This window comes from Microtus ochrogaster, linkage group LG4 (assembly GCF_000317375.1).
Source record: "Microtus ochrogaster isolate Prairie Vole_2 linkage group LG4, MicOch1.0, whole genome shotgun sequence".
Taxonomy (NCBI): Eukaryota; Metazoa; Chordata; class Mammalia; order Rodentia; family Cricetidae; genus Microtus; species Microtus ochrogaster.
The window spans coordinates 59,710,606-59,723,352 of NC_022030.1; the positions used below are offsets into that span (position 1 = coordinate 59,710,606).

A 12,747-nucleotide genomic window follows, 5' to 3' on the forward strand; every position below is an offset into this window, starting at 1 on the left:
ATAACCAAGCTTGAGGGGACTGTCCTGCTTCAATGGCCGTGAAGGCCTGAGGATCATAACTGCATTGTGATGCTGTGAAACCCTTATGTGACAAATGCACCATGGGCATACCAGGGAGGCAAGCACCATTAAACCTGTTAGGGCTCCTATTCCCGCCCACTCCTTTAGATGATCCATGGCTGTAGAGATCCAGGAGGATAGTCCTTTGGCCAGGCTGGTATCCATGCGTGTGGAATTTGCAGTCGCAATCGCCACTCGCAGCTTTTCCAGTTGTTTTTCGAATTCACCAGACCAATTACCTAAAAGATAGCTAGACAATTCTCTAGACAAATTAGCTGCATGAGTAAATTGACACGAGTCATCCTTGAATTCCCCAAGAATGCCCCCTTTATTGTGTTCAGGGGCAGATTATATAGAGATAGCCACGCCCCAGCCAAACCCACCAGAAACCATTCTCCTGCCATCAGGAACTCCTGGAGGTCTCCTGCTCAGAGCAGCTGTAGGCACTCAGATCCTTGCCCCGCAGCTGCACTGCGTTCTCAGGCAGCCCTTTGGGGTCTGTGCTCCAGCTTGTCTCAGCTCCAGCACTTGTTGCATCCAAACTGGTGCATGGAGTGGAGCAGAACTCAGGAAAGCAGGCTTGCTGCTCTGCACCCACTGAAAGGGCCCCTCTTACACCACGTTCTAGGGAATTTGGGTGTTGTCAATCTGCCTGGCTAGTTCCTGCTGAGCAGGGACGCTGCATTCTTAGGGGTGTTTACTACAATTTACTGCCATTTTCCAGTCGCACTCAGAAGCGGTCATAGCAGCGACTGGGGAGAGGCATAGGCTCCACCTCCCCACCGAGCTGGAAGGTGGAGGCATGGTGGCGCAGAGCGGCTGCCCACTACCCCGTCGGGGTGGGACGGATCCCGGCCTGGCCGGCTGCCCCAGACTGGGACAGAGGTCCAGGCCAATGGTGCACTTTTGTGTCTTGAGGCCTGCGCTGAAAGCTGGTGTAGTGTTCTGAAAGCGGGCCTAGCATTCTGGCCTCGTAGGTCCTTGAGGCAGGTCCCAGGATTTGCACGCTTCGCAGCCCCTCAGCGCTGCTTGGCCTTGGAGGTGCCGCCATTCACACTCCACTGCAACATTTCAGGAGGTCTTGGTAATTCAAACCACATGAATATCGTACCAAGCTTGTCCCAGGATGACACATTAAGATTGCCAGAGACAGCAAACCAAGGGGCAATTGTGTCACATTCAACCAAAACCCTCTCCAATGTGCTCCATTTTATTTTTAATTTTTTTGAACGTAACAGCTCATTAAGAGCTGGAAAAATCAGGTGTGATGTTGAAGCGCCCATTCTAAAATCCTATTCTTTCTTTTAGTTTCACTTTGACCCGTCCACTTTTTATCGCAGCCCTATTAACCCCTCTCCCTTCTTCTACCGGCCAGAGCGGAAAACCCGCTTTTTGTCGCGGATCCTCAATCTTACCTGAGTATTGTCCGGTGCACCTCCTGACTGCAGCAAGTTCTGGGCTCCACAGAGAGAGGTTTAGAGGTTCCCCGTACCGGGCACCACTTGTCACGCCCGCCTCGACCAGCAAGGAAGACGCAACACTGGAGCTCTTCTTGCAGACAGTTTATTCAGGACCTTGTTCTCTCTCTCTCTCTCTCTCTCTCTCTCTCTCTTTTTCCTGGGCAAACCTCTCCCAGCCCTTAAAAAGGCATGGGCTACCAACCCTGGATTGCCAGGTGGGCACCGCCCATAGGTCCACGCATATGCAAGCAGCTGATGATCATTGCGTGATAATAGGATGAGTCAGGCCTTAGCCACACCAGGAGCTGATTATCACAGAGAGCACTCGCTTTTGGGATCACAGAGGGCGGGAGCCAGCACCATCAGGTGCGGCTCCAGGAAGCTCTCTACATCGCCATCAGGTGCGGCTCCATGCAGCTCTCTACATGTGGCTTTGAGGCTCACTCTTCCCATAGTTTTGTTTGTTGCTACAGATTGATGTAGTTGACCACCCTAAGGAGTGCCCTATTTGACAGTAGCCGAGAGGCCATTGATAACGCGTTATTGCTTAAATCTACCATGGAGACTGTATTAGTTACTTCCAGTTGCAAGGATGGAAATACCATGACCAGAAACAACTAAAGGAAAAATGAGTTCATTTTGGTTTATGATTCCAGAGTCTTGAGTCTGTTGTAGCAGGGAAGATTAGGGCAAGACAAAAGAAGCAGGAAGCAGGCTGATCATATTTCAACCACACATCGGAGAGAGGATGAGCAGGAAGTGGGATGAGGCTATAAACCCTCAGAGCTCACCTCCCCAGTGACATACTTCCTCTAGCAAGGCTGTACCTCCTAAAGGTTCCATAATGTCCATGTGCATCACCATACATGAGCCTATGGGGAGCTGTTCTCATTCAAACAGCACATGGACAGACCCCCAAAATCCTTTATCTGCAAACATTGAAAATGACTAGCCATCTTTACAAATCATTGTAACAAATTTTTTTTATGAATTTTAATCTCCATCTGTACCACATAACAAGATGCATATGCTTAAAACATTCTTGTAAAGTCTGTTATTTGACGTTGTTTGAGAATCATTTTGGCATGTGATATACAAAGTTGCAGACAGATATGTCTGTGACAACAAGGAGTAACCTGGGAGCTGGCATACTAGCACCTAGGGACCATACACCCAGCAAAGAACCCAAGCAAGGGCAGTTGGACTGCCAGGCCTTTGGGCCTACCTGTCTTTAGCCTTTCCCGGCACTGCTGCGTCAGTCATCTTAATCCAGCTCAGTATTGGTCCCTTCCCATCTAGTGTTACTTTCCCCTGGCTGCCACTGAGGTGCATTGTGAGCCTCCGACTGGCCTGGCAGAGCTCCCCTTCCAAGATGTGTTCAGTCAGGTCCTTTGCCTGTGCTTCAGGGGAGAGAGCTCCCTTGGCCTTGGTGTGGAGCTACTCCTTATGTGTTGTGGAGCAGAGCTCCTTGTGAGTTGTGTGCATTGTCAACTCCTTTCTACCTTCCGAGTGCTGACTTTTTACTCATAATGGTGTTTGTTAAGCACAAGATTCTCAGTTCTACTTTAGTCCAGTTCCTCAGTTTTCTTTGTATACTTTTACATTGTATTTTAGAAACTATTCATTTCTCCTAAATCATTTTGCAGCATATTTGAGTAGTTTCCCACTTGGGTGGACATCCATTCTGCTGGAGCTGGTATGTGTGTGTTGCGTAGTTCAGGATGTACATCTGGCCCCTCAGTCTCTGAGAACTGGTGTCTGCACCCATGTGTTTCCATGCTTCCTGTTGGTGACATCAGTCCTTGTTGTCATTGCACCAGTGCTTGTAGTTTCAGTCACCACAGCTTGGAAGTGAGCCTGAGCACTATGCTAATCTTCCTACTTCCTACTTTCCAATTCTTCTTTTTTTTTACTTAATTAACATTTTTTCATTTATTTTACATACTAACCACAGTATCCTCTCCCTCCTCTCCTCCTATTCTGACCCCCCACTCGAATCTTTCCCCCTCGCCATTCACCCACTCCTCCGCCAGGCCTCCCATGGGCTTGAACATAGCATAGCACAAGTTGAGGTAGAACCAAGTTCCTCCCGCTGTATATAGGCTGGCCAGGGTAATCCAGCATGGGGAATAGGCTCCCAAAAGCCACCTAAGCACCGGGGACAGGTCCTGCTCTCACTGCTAGGAGCCTTACAAACAGACCAAACTTCATAACTGTCACACACATGCAGAAGGGCTAAATCGGTCCCACGCAGACTCCCTAACTGTTGGTCCAGAGCCCATGTGCTCCCACGAGCTCAGGTCAGCTGTTTCTTTGAGTTCCTCCATCATGTCCTTGACCCTACTGGCTCATATAATCCCTTTTCCCTTTCTTCAGGAGGTTACCAAGAGCTTGGCCCAGTGCTTGGCTGTGGATCTCTGCATCTTCTTCCATCAGTTACTGAATAAAGGGCTCTCTGATGATGGTTAAGGTAGTTACCAATATGATTACAGTCGATGGCCAGTTCAGGCACCCTCTCCACTATTGATAGAAGTCTTAGCTGGGATCCTCCTTGTTGATTTCTAGGAGTTTCCCTGGCACCAGGTTTCTCTCTAACCCCAAAATGTGCCCCCCCATCAAGATTTCTCTTTCCTTACACTCCCCCTCAATCCCATCCTGAACCTGCCTCCCATGCCCAGCTGTCCAACCCTCTCCCTCAAGTTCCCATCCCCCACTTTCACCACAAGTTTACCTAGGAGATCTCTTCTATTTGCCCTTCCCAGGGAAATCCATGTATCCCTCTTTGGGCCCTCTTTGTCATCTAGCTTCTCCGAGGTTGTGAATTGTAGTTGGTTATCTTGTACTTTACTCATAATGTCCATTTATGAGTGAGTGCATACCATGTTTATCTTTCTGGGTCTGTGCTACCTCATTCAGAATGATTTTTTTTTTCTAATTCCATCCATTTGCCTGCAAATTTCATGAGGTCATTGATTTGTACAGCTCCGTTGAGTAAATGTACCACATTTTCCTTATCCATTCTTCGGTTGAGGGGCATCTGGTTGTTTCCAGGTTCTGACTATTATGAACAATGGTGCTATGAACATAGTTGAGCAAGTGTCCTTTTTATGTGATTGATCATGCTTTGGATATACACCCAAGATTTGTAAAGCTGAGTCTTGATGTAGATTGATTCCCATTTTTCTGAGAAACTGACATACCGATTCCCAAAGTTTGCACTCCCCTTAATCCACATCCTCTCCAACATTAGCTATCATCAGTATTTTTGATTTAACCATTCTGACAGGTATAAGATGTTATCTCAGTTCCCTGATGACTAAGAATGTTTAACAATTTTTAAGTGTATTTTGGCCATTTGAGATCCTTCTGTTGAGAATTCTGTTTAGATTTTTTATTTGGCTTATTTGGTATTTTGATGTCCAGTTTCTTGAGTTCATTATATATTTTGAAGATCATTTCTCTATCAGATATGGGTTGGTGAAGACATTTTCCCATTCTATAGGCTGTTGGTTTGTCTTATTGACAATGTCCTTTGCCTTACAGAAGTTCAGTTTCAGGAGGTTCCATTTAAACATTTTTGCTCTCCATGTTTGTGCAACTAGTGTTATATTCAGGAGTTAGTCTCCTGTGCCAATGCATTCAAGGCTGCTTCCCACTTTTTCTGTCAGGTTCAGTGTAACTGGATTTATGTTGATGTCTTTGATCATACTGGGACTTGAGTTTTATGCAGGGTGATACATTTGTATCGATTTGCATTCATCATGCAGATACCCAGGTATGCCAGCACTATTTGCTGAAGATGTTTTCTTTATTCCGTTGTGCAATTTTGGCTTCTTTGTCAAAAATCGGGCGTTCACAAGTGTATGGATTTACATCAGGGTCTTCAATTAGATTCCATTGATCCACATGTCTGTTTTAATGCCAATACCAAGGTGGTTTTCTTATTATAGCTCTATAGTAGAACTTGACATCAGGGATGATGATGCTTTCAGAAGTTCCTTTAATGTTCAGGATTGTTTTGGCTATCCTGGGTTTTTTGTTTTTCCATATGAAGTTGAGTATTGTTCTTTTAAGCTCTCTGAAGAATTGTGTTCTGATTTTGATGGGGATTATGTTCAATCTATAGATAACTTTTGTTAAGTTTTCCATTTTTACTATGTTTATCCTATGAGCATAGGAGAGCTATCCATTTTCTGATGCCTTCTTTAATTTTTTTCTTCAAAGACTTAAAGTTCTTGTCATTTAGATCTTTCACTTGTTTGGTTAAAATTATCCCAAGATATTTTATATTATTTGTGGCTATTGTAAAGGGTGGTATTTCTCAGATTTCTCTTTCAGCTTCTTTATCATTTGTATATAGGAAGGCTAATGAATTTTTTGAGTTGATCTTGTATCCTACCACATTACTAAAGATATTTATCAACTGTAGGAGTTTCCGGGTAGAATTTTTGGGATCACTTATGTATCTAAGCATATCATCTGCAAAAACCAGAAGTTTGATTTTTTTTCCTTCCCAATTTGTATCCCCTTGATCTCCTTTTGTTGTCTTATTGCTCTAGCCAGAACTTTGAGTACTATGTTGAATGGATATGGAGAGAATGGACAGCCTTGTATTGTTCCTGATTTTAGTGGAATTTCTTTGAATTTCTCTCCATTTAATTTGATATTGGCTGTTGATTTGCTGTATTTGCTTTTATTATGTTTAGATATATTCCTTGTATCCCTAATCCCTCTAAGGCCTTTATCATGAAAGGGTGTTAGATTTTGTTGAATGCTTTTGTTGGTGCAGGCCACATTTTCCAGAGGGATTATTCATTGCCTATTTGTTTTACCAAGTTACCCTCCTTTGCTAGTTTGTTATAACTTTGAATATGCATGGGTATTGATTTTTATCAGATATTTCAGCACTTTTTGAAGGTAATCATATGATTTTTTTCTAACATAGTTAATGTGGTAAATATCTATTTGGATAGATTTTCTATCTGACATATTTATAATAAATAGCCTCTCTCACCTTGACCATACAGCATTATATACACTTTGTTGGCTCATATTTTGTATATCTACAACTATATTTGCAAGAGATATTGGCAAGTGTTTTCTTTCTTGAAATGCCTTGCTAGGCTTGGCATTATGACAGTGCTGCCCTTAGGCTAAGCATCCTTTTCTCTTTGTTCAGTAGGAACTGTGGTGCTTTCCCATTTTACATCCTTAATATTGAATGTTTGCACCGTCTCTTATTGATGGTTGTTTGGTTCCATGAATTTTCATCTTTAGTCTCTCCAGAGGCTTTTTTAATCGGTTATATTAGTCTATTTAGGAATCTAGTTTTGACTTTATAGAAAGTCTTATGAATGTATTTCTATTTCATTTTTTCTACTAACCTTATTCTTTCCCTGATTTCTGTTTTCTTTGGGTTTGTGACTTTCCTGCTTTGTGAGTTACATATCTAAATGAATGATTCCGACCTTCTCTTCTGAAATCTGAATGTAAAGCTATAAATTTTCCTCTAAGAACAACAGTATCTATATTCAGTAAATTTTCATATATAGTCTAACATTTGTCTTTAAGTGAGTTTTTCATTTATATTTGATAGAACTACTGATATGTTTGTACTTAAGTATGTCAGTATACTTTACAAACCCTAATTATTAACCTCTTTTTGTTCCATTTTCTTACTCTAGATTTAATGATGTAGTTTTCTTTTCCACCAACTTGGAAACTATTATTCTGCCATTCCTCTACTGATCACAGTTATGGGTACCATAGCTGACTTGACTCCATCAAATCTAATCTCACTTAAATTCAAGAGTGTTACTGATTCAGTTAGGACTCACAGTTCTATTTTCAGGTTGGATGCATGTCCACATATGGATGTTCACCTGGGATGATTTTATGTCAGTTTCTTTAATGGAATCTAGTGGTGATGAATTTTTGTCTAAAATGTTATTTTCCTAATCCTGGAAGGTTAATTTTACTAAGTATAGATTACTAGGGTTTTATTTATTTTCTCTTAGCACTCTAAAGATCTTATTCCCTTTAAAAATTGCTATAATTCCTGTTGTTCCTTGCTAAGAGATAGTCTTTTTGTCTGGCTACTTTTTTGTTTGTTTTTATTGAGCTATATATTTTCTCCACTCCCGCACCTTCTTCCTCCCTTCTTTTCTGCCCTCTTGCATGGTCCTAATGCTCCCAATTTACTCAGGCAATCTTGTCTTTTTCTACTTTCCATGTACATTAGATCCATGTATGTCTCTCTAGATTCTCTGTAGTTGTGAATTATAGCGTAATTTTTCTTTGCTTTTGTCTAAAAACCACTTATGAGTGAGTACCTATGATATTTGTGTTTCAGAGTCTGGATTACCTCACTTAATATGAAGTTTTCTAGATCCATCCATTTGCCTGCAAAATTTCAAAATGTCTATAGTTTTTTTTACTGTTATGTAGTACTCCATTGTGTAAATATACCACATTTTCTTTTTTTTAATTTAATTTATTATTTATTTATTTATTTATTTATTTATTTATTTATTAAAGATTTCTGCCTCCTCCCCGCCACCGCCTCCCATTTCCCTCCCCCTCCCCCAATCAAGTCCCCCTCCCTCATCAGCCCAAAGAACAATCAGGGTTCCCTGCCCTGTGGGAAGTCCAAAGACCACCCACCTCCATCCAGGTCTAGTAAGGTGAGCATCCAAACTGCCTAGGCTCCCACAAACCAGTACGTGCAGTAGGATCAAAAACCCATTTTCTTTATCCATTCTTCAGTTGAGGGGCATTTAGGTTATCTGGCTACTTTTAAGACTCTCTCTTCAGCTGGACAGTGGTGGCACACACCTTTAATCCCAGCACTCAGGAGGCGGAGGCAGAGGCAGCAACAGGTGGATCACTGTGAGTTCAGGGCCAGCCTGGGCTACAAAGCAAGTTTGAAAACAGCCATGACTGTTATACAGAGAAACCCTGTCTCAAAAACCAAAAAATAAAAAGAGTCCCTCTTGTTTGTAGTATTTCTCAGATATACTTTTTAACTGCAGTTTTCTTTGTTTTCCTTGGTATTCATAGTCTTATATCTATGATTTAATGTTTTTATAAAATCTTAGAATTGACTAGTCTCATCTTTTATCCCAGAAAAAATACTGCCCTTTCGCTCACACAGTGAACCTGAGACTTTAGTTTCACACATTAGCCATTTTCTATGACCCCTATGTTTTTTCAGTTTGCTTCCTTTTGATAATTTATTCTAGTCAGATAACCACTGTACTAATTTGAAATTTCCCTGCGACATAAACTGCTGTTAAACTCACCTCATGGATTTTAATTTGCTAGATAGCTAGTTTCTATGGGATTTCTGCCATGCATAGTCCAGTTATTTTAGTGTAGCCCCTCTGGCTGGGTCTTCGTCCCTGTTGCGCTTGATCCTCCCTTCTCACACCCCCTCCCATTGCCAGAGTGTCTCATCTCTCATCCTAGTGTTGGTCTATGAATGAGAAGCTGAGATATGGTTCAGAATCAGTGACACACAGGCTTAGAGACTGGGTTTCCTCTTTGCTTTATGCAGTTACCCAGATGCATTAAAACATTTTAATCATCTTGGTGCATGGTTCTAAGCTGATCAGAGGTGAGTTTCAGGCCTACTTAAACACAGAAGGTGTACTCTCTGGGGCCTGCTTCAGAGCCTGTGAGGCTTCCTGGGTCCATCCTTCTCATTGCAGTCCAGATTTTGTTGCCCTGGCCCCTTGGGCCACCTGTTCTCTGATCCATGGATACCTGAAGAGAAACCATTGGCCAAGGTGGCCCATCCACTGGCTCTCTCTCTCTCTCCAGTTTAACCCTGAGTCCCAGATCCCCCAGTGTCCCTGGGCTGCCAGCAGAGACTGTAGAAGCCTGCAAGTCTCCTGACCATTCCTAGTAGGTTTGACCTGATTAACCTGTTCAGATCCCCGAAGTAGTGGTTCTTATATAGTCTGGTGTCCTCACCTCTCTGTACTCTTCCTTCCCTTTATTCTTTTTGTGATCTGCATCTTGTCTGCATTGAAGGAACATATTTAGGCTTGGAGGTTTGCCTTAGTGTAAGCTTTAGGTAGCATAATTGACATCTTGCCTTTAATGAATCCTTATTAGATTAGAAGTATTTACAAATAGGACTTTCCTAAAACAAGGTCCTTATGTTTTAAAAGGAACTAAATGACTGTCAAATAAATTTAATCCACTTGAATTCACTTTCAAACTTATCTTTAGTGTAAAGATTGTTATTATGTCAAATTAATTCTAAATTTAAATTGAGAAGTATTCTAATATGCCAGCGTAATTTTGTATATTTTTAAAATTAATGGTTTCAAAACATATATTTTAAGTTCATTGCTAATTTACTCTCTTGTCAGTTTATTTCTCTATTTCATGATTTCTAAATTCTAAGAAATTGTTTTGTGTACAAAATTAACATTTAGAATCATCAGTAATGTGATGTTCCACTCTTGAAATATGAACATATTTAATCTTCTTCACTTTAGCTGATAGAATTTCAAGGTAGTTTCCTTGCCACTCTTTGGAAGGAAGTGCTAAACCTTAGTAATGTACCCAGACACTGTCATATCTCACTCAGTTGTGCCCTTAGGGAGCAAATTCTTTAAAGGCAACTAAAGGCCTTTCTGAGGTGAAGTGCAGACCTCTTGGGAGCTAACTGTAGCACGTGCAGATTTGGCCTCTGTAGTTGACTGTTTTGACACTTGTCACTTTCAGGGCAGCCACTCTAAGTGAATTGCCCTTCAGTGAATCTGAGGCCAGTAATCTCATTTTTAGACTCCTTAGCAGCTCTCAAGCGCAGCCAGTGCTGAATGCTGAGGTCTAGACAAGCCTTACGGCTCCAAGGAAGGCGGTTCATGGCCTGCCCAGCGCTCTTCTTGGAGGGCTGCCTTCTGCTGGGAAATGATCACCTTGTCCTCATAGGAGTCTGTGAGGGATTTGGCTGTGTGCATGTAGGGTGGTACTGCCCTACAGAGTACATGCACACATCCCAGTGCCACTGGCACAATGCCTAGGCTGGACTCATCCCAGCTCTGGGACTGGCCACTCCCTCCCTCGTTCGTGGTTCATGTGTGCCTCAGTGTGTATCCTATTTACTAGATTTGCTGCTGTTGTTTTTGGAGTAGGGGAAATAGTGGTTATTTATCAAAAGATTACAGTTCAAATTTTTAACATTAACCAGTCAATCTGTGCTACAACCAACCAACAAATAACAATTTTTCTAGTTGCTGTAAAGCAACTCAGTCTAAATTGCTTTCTCAGAGCTTACGAAAATGGTCCAATAAAAACATTATCTCAAGGCTCATAGAATACGACTTCAGAAAATATCTCAGGTTTGTTTATGAGTCAGAAACGATTTCTGTGCTGTGTGCTAAGCCCCGCCCTTTGTTGACCTGGTGTTGGAATGTTCTCAGCTGCACTCCAGTCCCATCACAGGCAGCAACCGTGGTTTTCACTTTGTGGATTTGGGTGGTCAGGTTTTATTATTAATAATAAACTGCACAGTTGAGTTTTTTGGCAAGCTTGCATAGGCTTCGAAGCCTTAAGAATGCTGTTCTGTGGGGAGAAAGCAGCCAACAGACCAACACTGGGAGATGCTCTTATGTTGGGCCTAGGCAGCTCAGCCATGAAGGAGATTCTTGTTTATGCCATCACATGCAAATGGCAGGAGGCACCTTCAGTTTCTAAACGTTTGAAAAACCAGTGCAAAGTGTTGGTTATCTCCTTTCTTAAGGTTTTGTTTAACTGACTTTATTCATTATTTAATGAATCTTGTATACATTTTTAAACATTTACAGTGTTAAACATTAATTCTTAATCGTTCTTCAGTTTACTTATTGGTAAGAAATAATGAATTTCCTTTCACCGACAGTGAGTTCATAAGAGTACATGCATTATCCCTCTCAGTAACAACAGCACTACCTTTGTCAGCCATGTTCCCATTTGGAGACACTTGGGAATCTGAAGTATTTGCTAGCCATTTAGTTCCAAGCACTGGGGCAAAGTGCAGATAGCATGGCATCATGATGTGCCTTTGGCTGCAAGTGATGCCAGGCTGGGTGGTACTCAGTGACAGAGCACTTGGCCTGTTGTTCACTATGCCTTGCCTGGACTCATCTTCAGCACTGCATTAGAGAGACAAAGATACAAGTCTAGGGTCTGAGGTCGGTCACCCAATCCTAAGGGTGATCCTTTGTCCTATTTGTGAATCCATGCCTTCCCCTCAGGCATAGGAAAGATGAGAAAGAGTATCAGGTAGAAGCCAAGTTGTACCTCCATACCAGGCTGGTCAGCACTATGCCCAGCTTGCTGGGTTTCCTGCCCTCCCATGGGCCTACCCACAGACCCCATCACCATCCAGGTCTGCTATTTCTTTGCTCTTTCTACATGGATTGACTACTTACTGAGACCTCACCTTGGTACCTGCTGGTATGTGAATAGTGCTGTCACCACTGGTTGGAACAGTGCTGACACATCTCAGGAGCTCTGAAAATCTGTCCTGTGGATAAATGATAATCAGTATGGATATGGTTAAAAGAATAGGAATACAATTGTTATTCATTATTATGTTTTTGATTCTAGAACTTTTCCTCTATTAGAGAAATACGTGGAAAGAGAGCTTGAGCCAGCAGTAGTGAAACAGAGTAGGCTGAACAAAACTTTATTTTTGAATTCTCTTGTGGAACCCAAGAATCAAGATGTTTCCTTCTGAACTTCAGAAATTGTGCCTCTGCGGTTGCTTTGATGGTGTCATCCGCAGGACAAGTCAGTGCTGAACCTTGAACCCTGAAAACTTAAGCCTCGCCACCTGGCTGCTGTCCCGCATCACCATTCACCCAAGTGATGCTATGGAGTCAGGGTGAAGATGTGGCCCACAAGGCTCAGCCCAGGACCAGCTCTGTGAGCTCTCTTGGATTCAGTAACTGCTATAGAGTCTCCCATTTTGTGAGGAGAGGTGCTAGCATGTGCTGGTTTGTGGAAAGTTACAGGCCTTTCTCATCCTGCATACCAAAAACCCATGCTTACCTATGTAGCTTCCTGTCCCTCATCCTTCTGGGCATGGAAAGAGAGAGGTGACCCTCTATGCCTCTATTGTTAATTTCACCACTGATGTCATCACCATCATCTGGTCTGTCAGCAGCGTCCCCCATAATAATAGTAGTAGTAGTAGTAGTAGTAGTAGTAGTAGTAGTAGTAGTAGATAATA

General features: G+C 42.3%; 1 protein-coding gene across 5 annotated transcripts in view; it reads left to right on the top strand.

Annotated features, from left to right (window-relative positions):
- Nucleotides 1-12,747, top strand: part of Hdac4 (histone deacetylase 4) — a 229,740-nt gene that overhangs the window by 146,602 nt on the left and 70,391 nt on the right. The window lies entirely within an intron of this gene.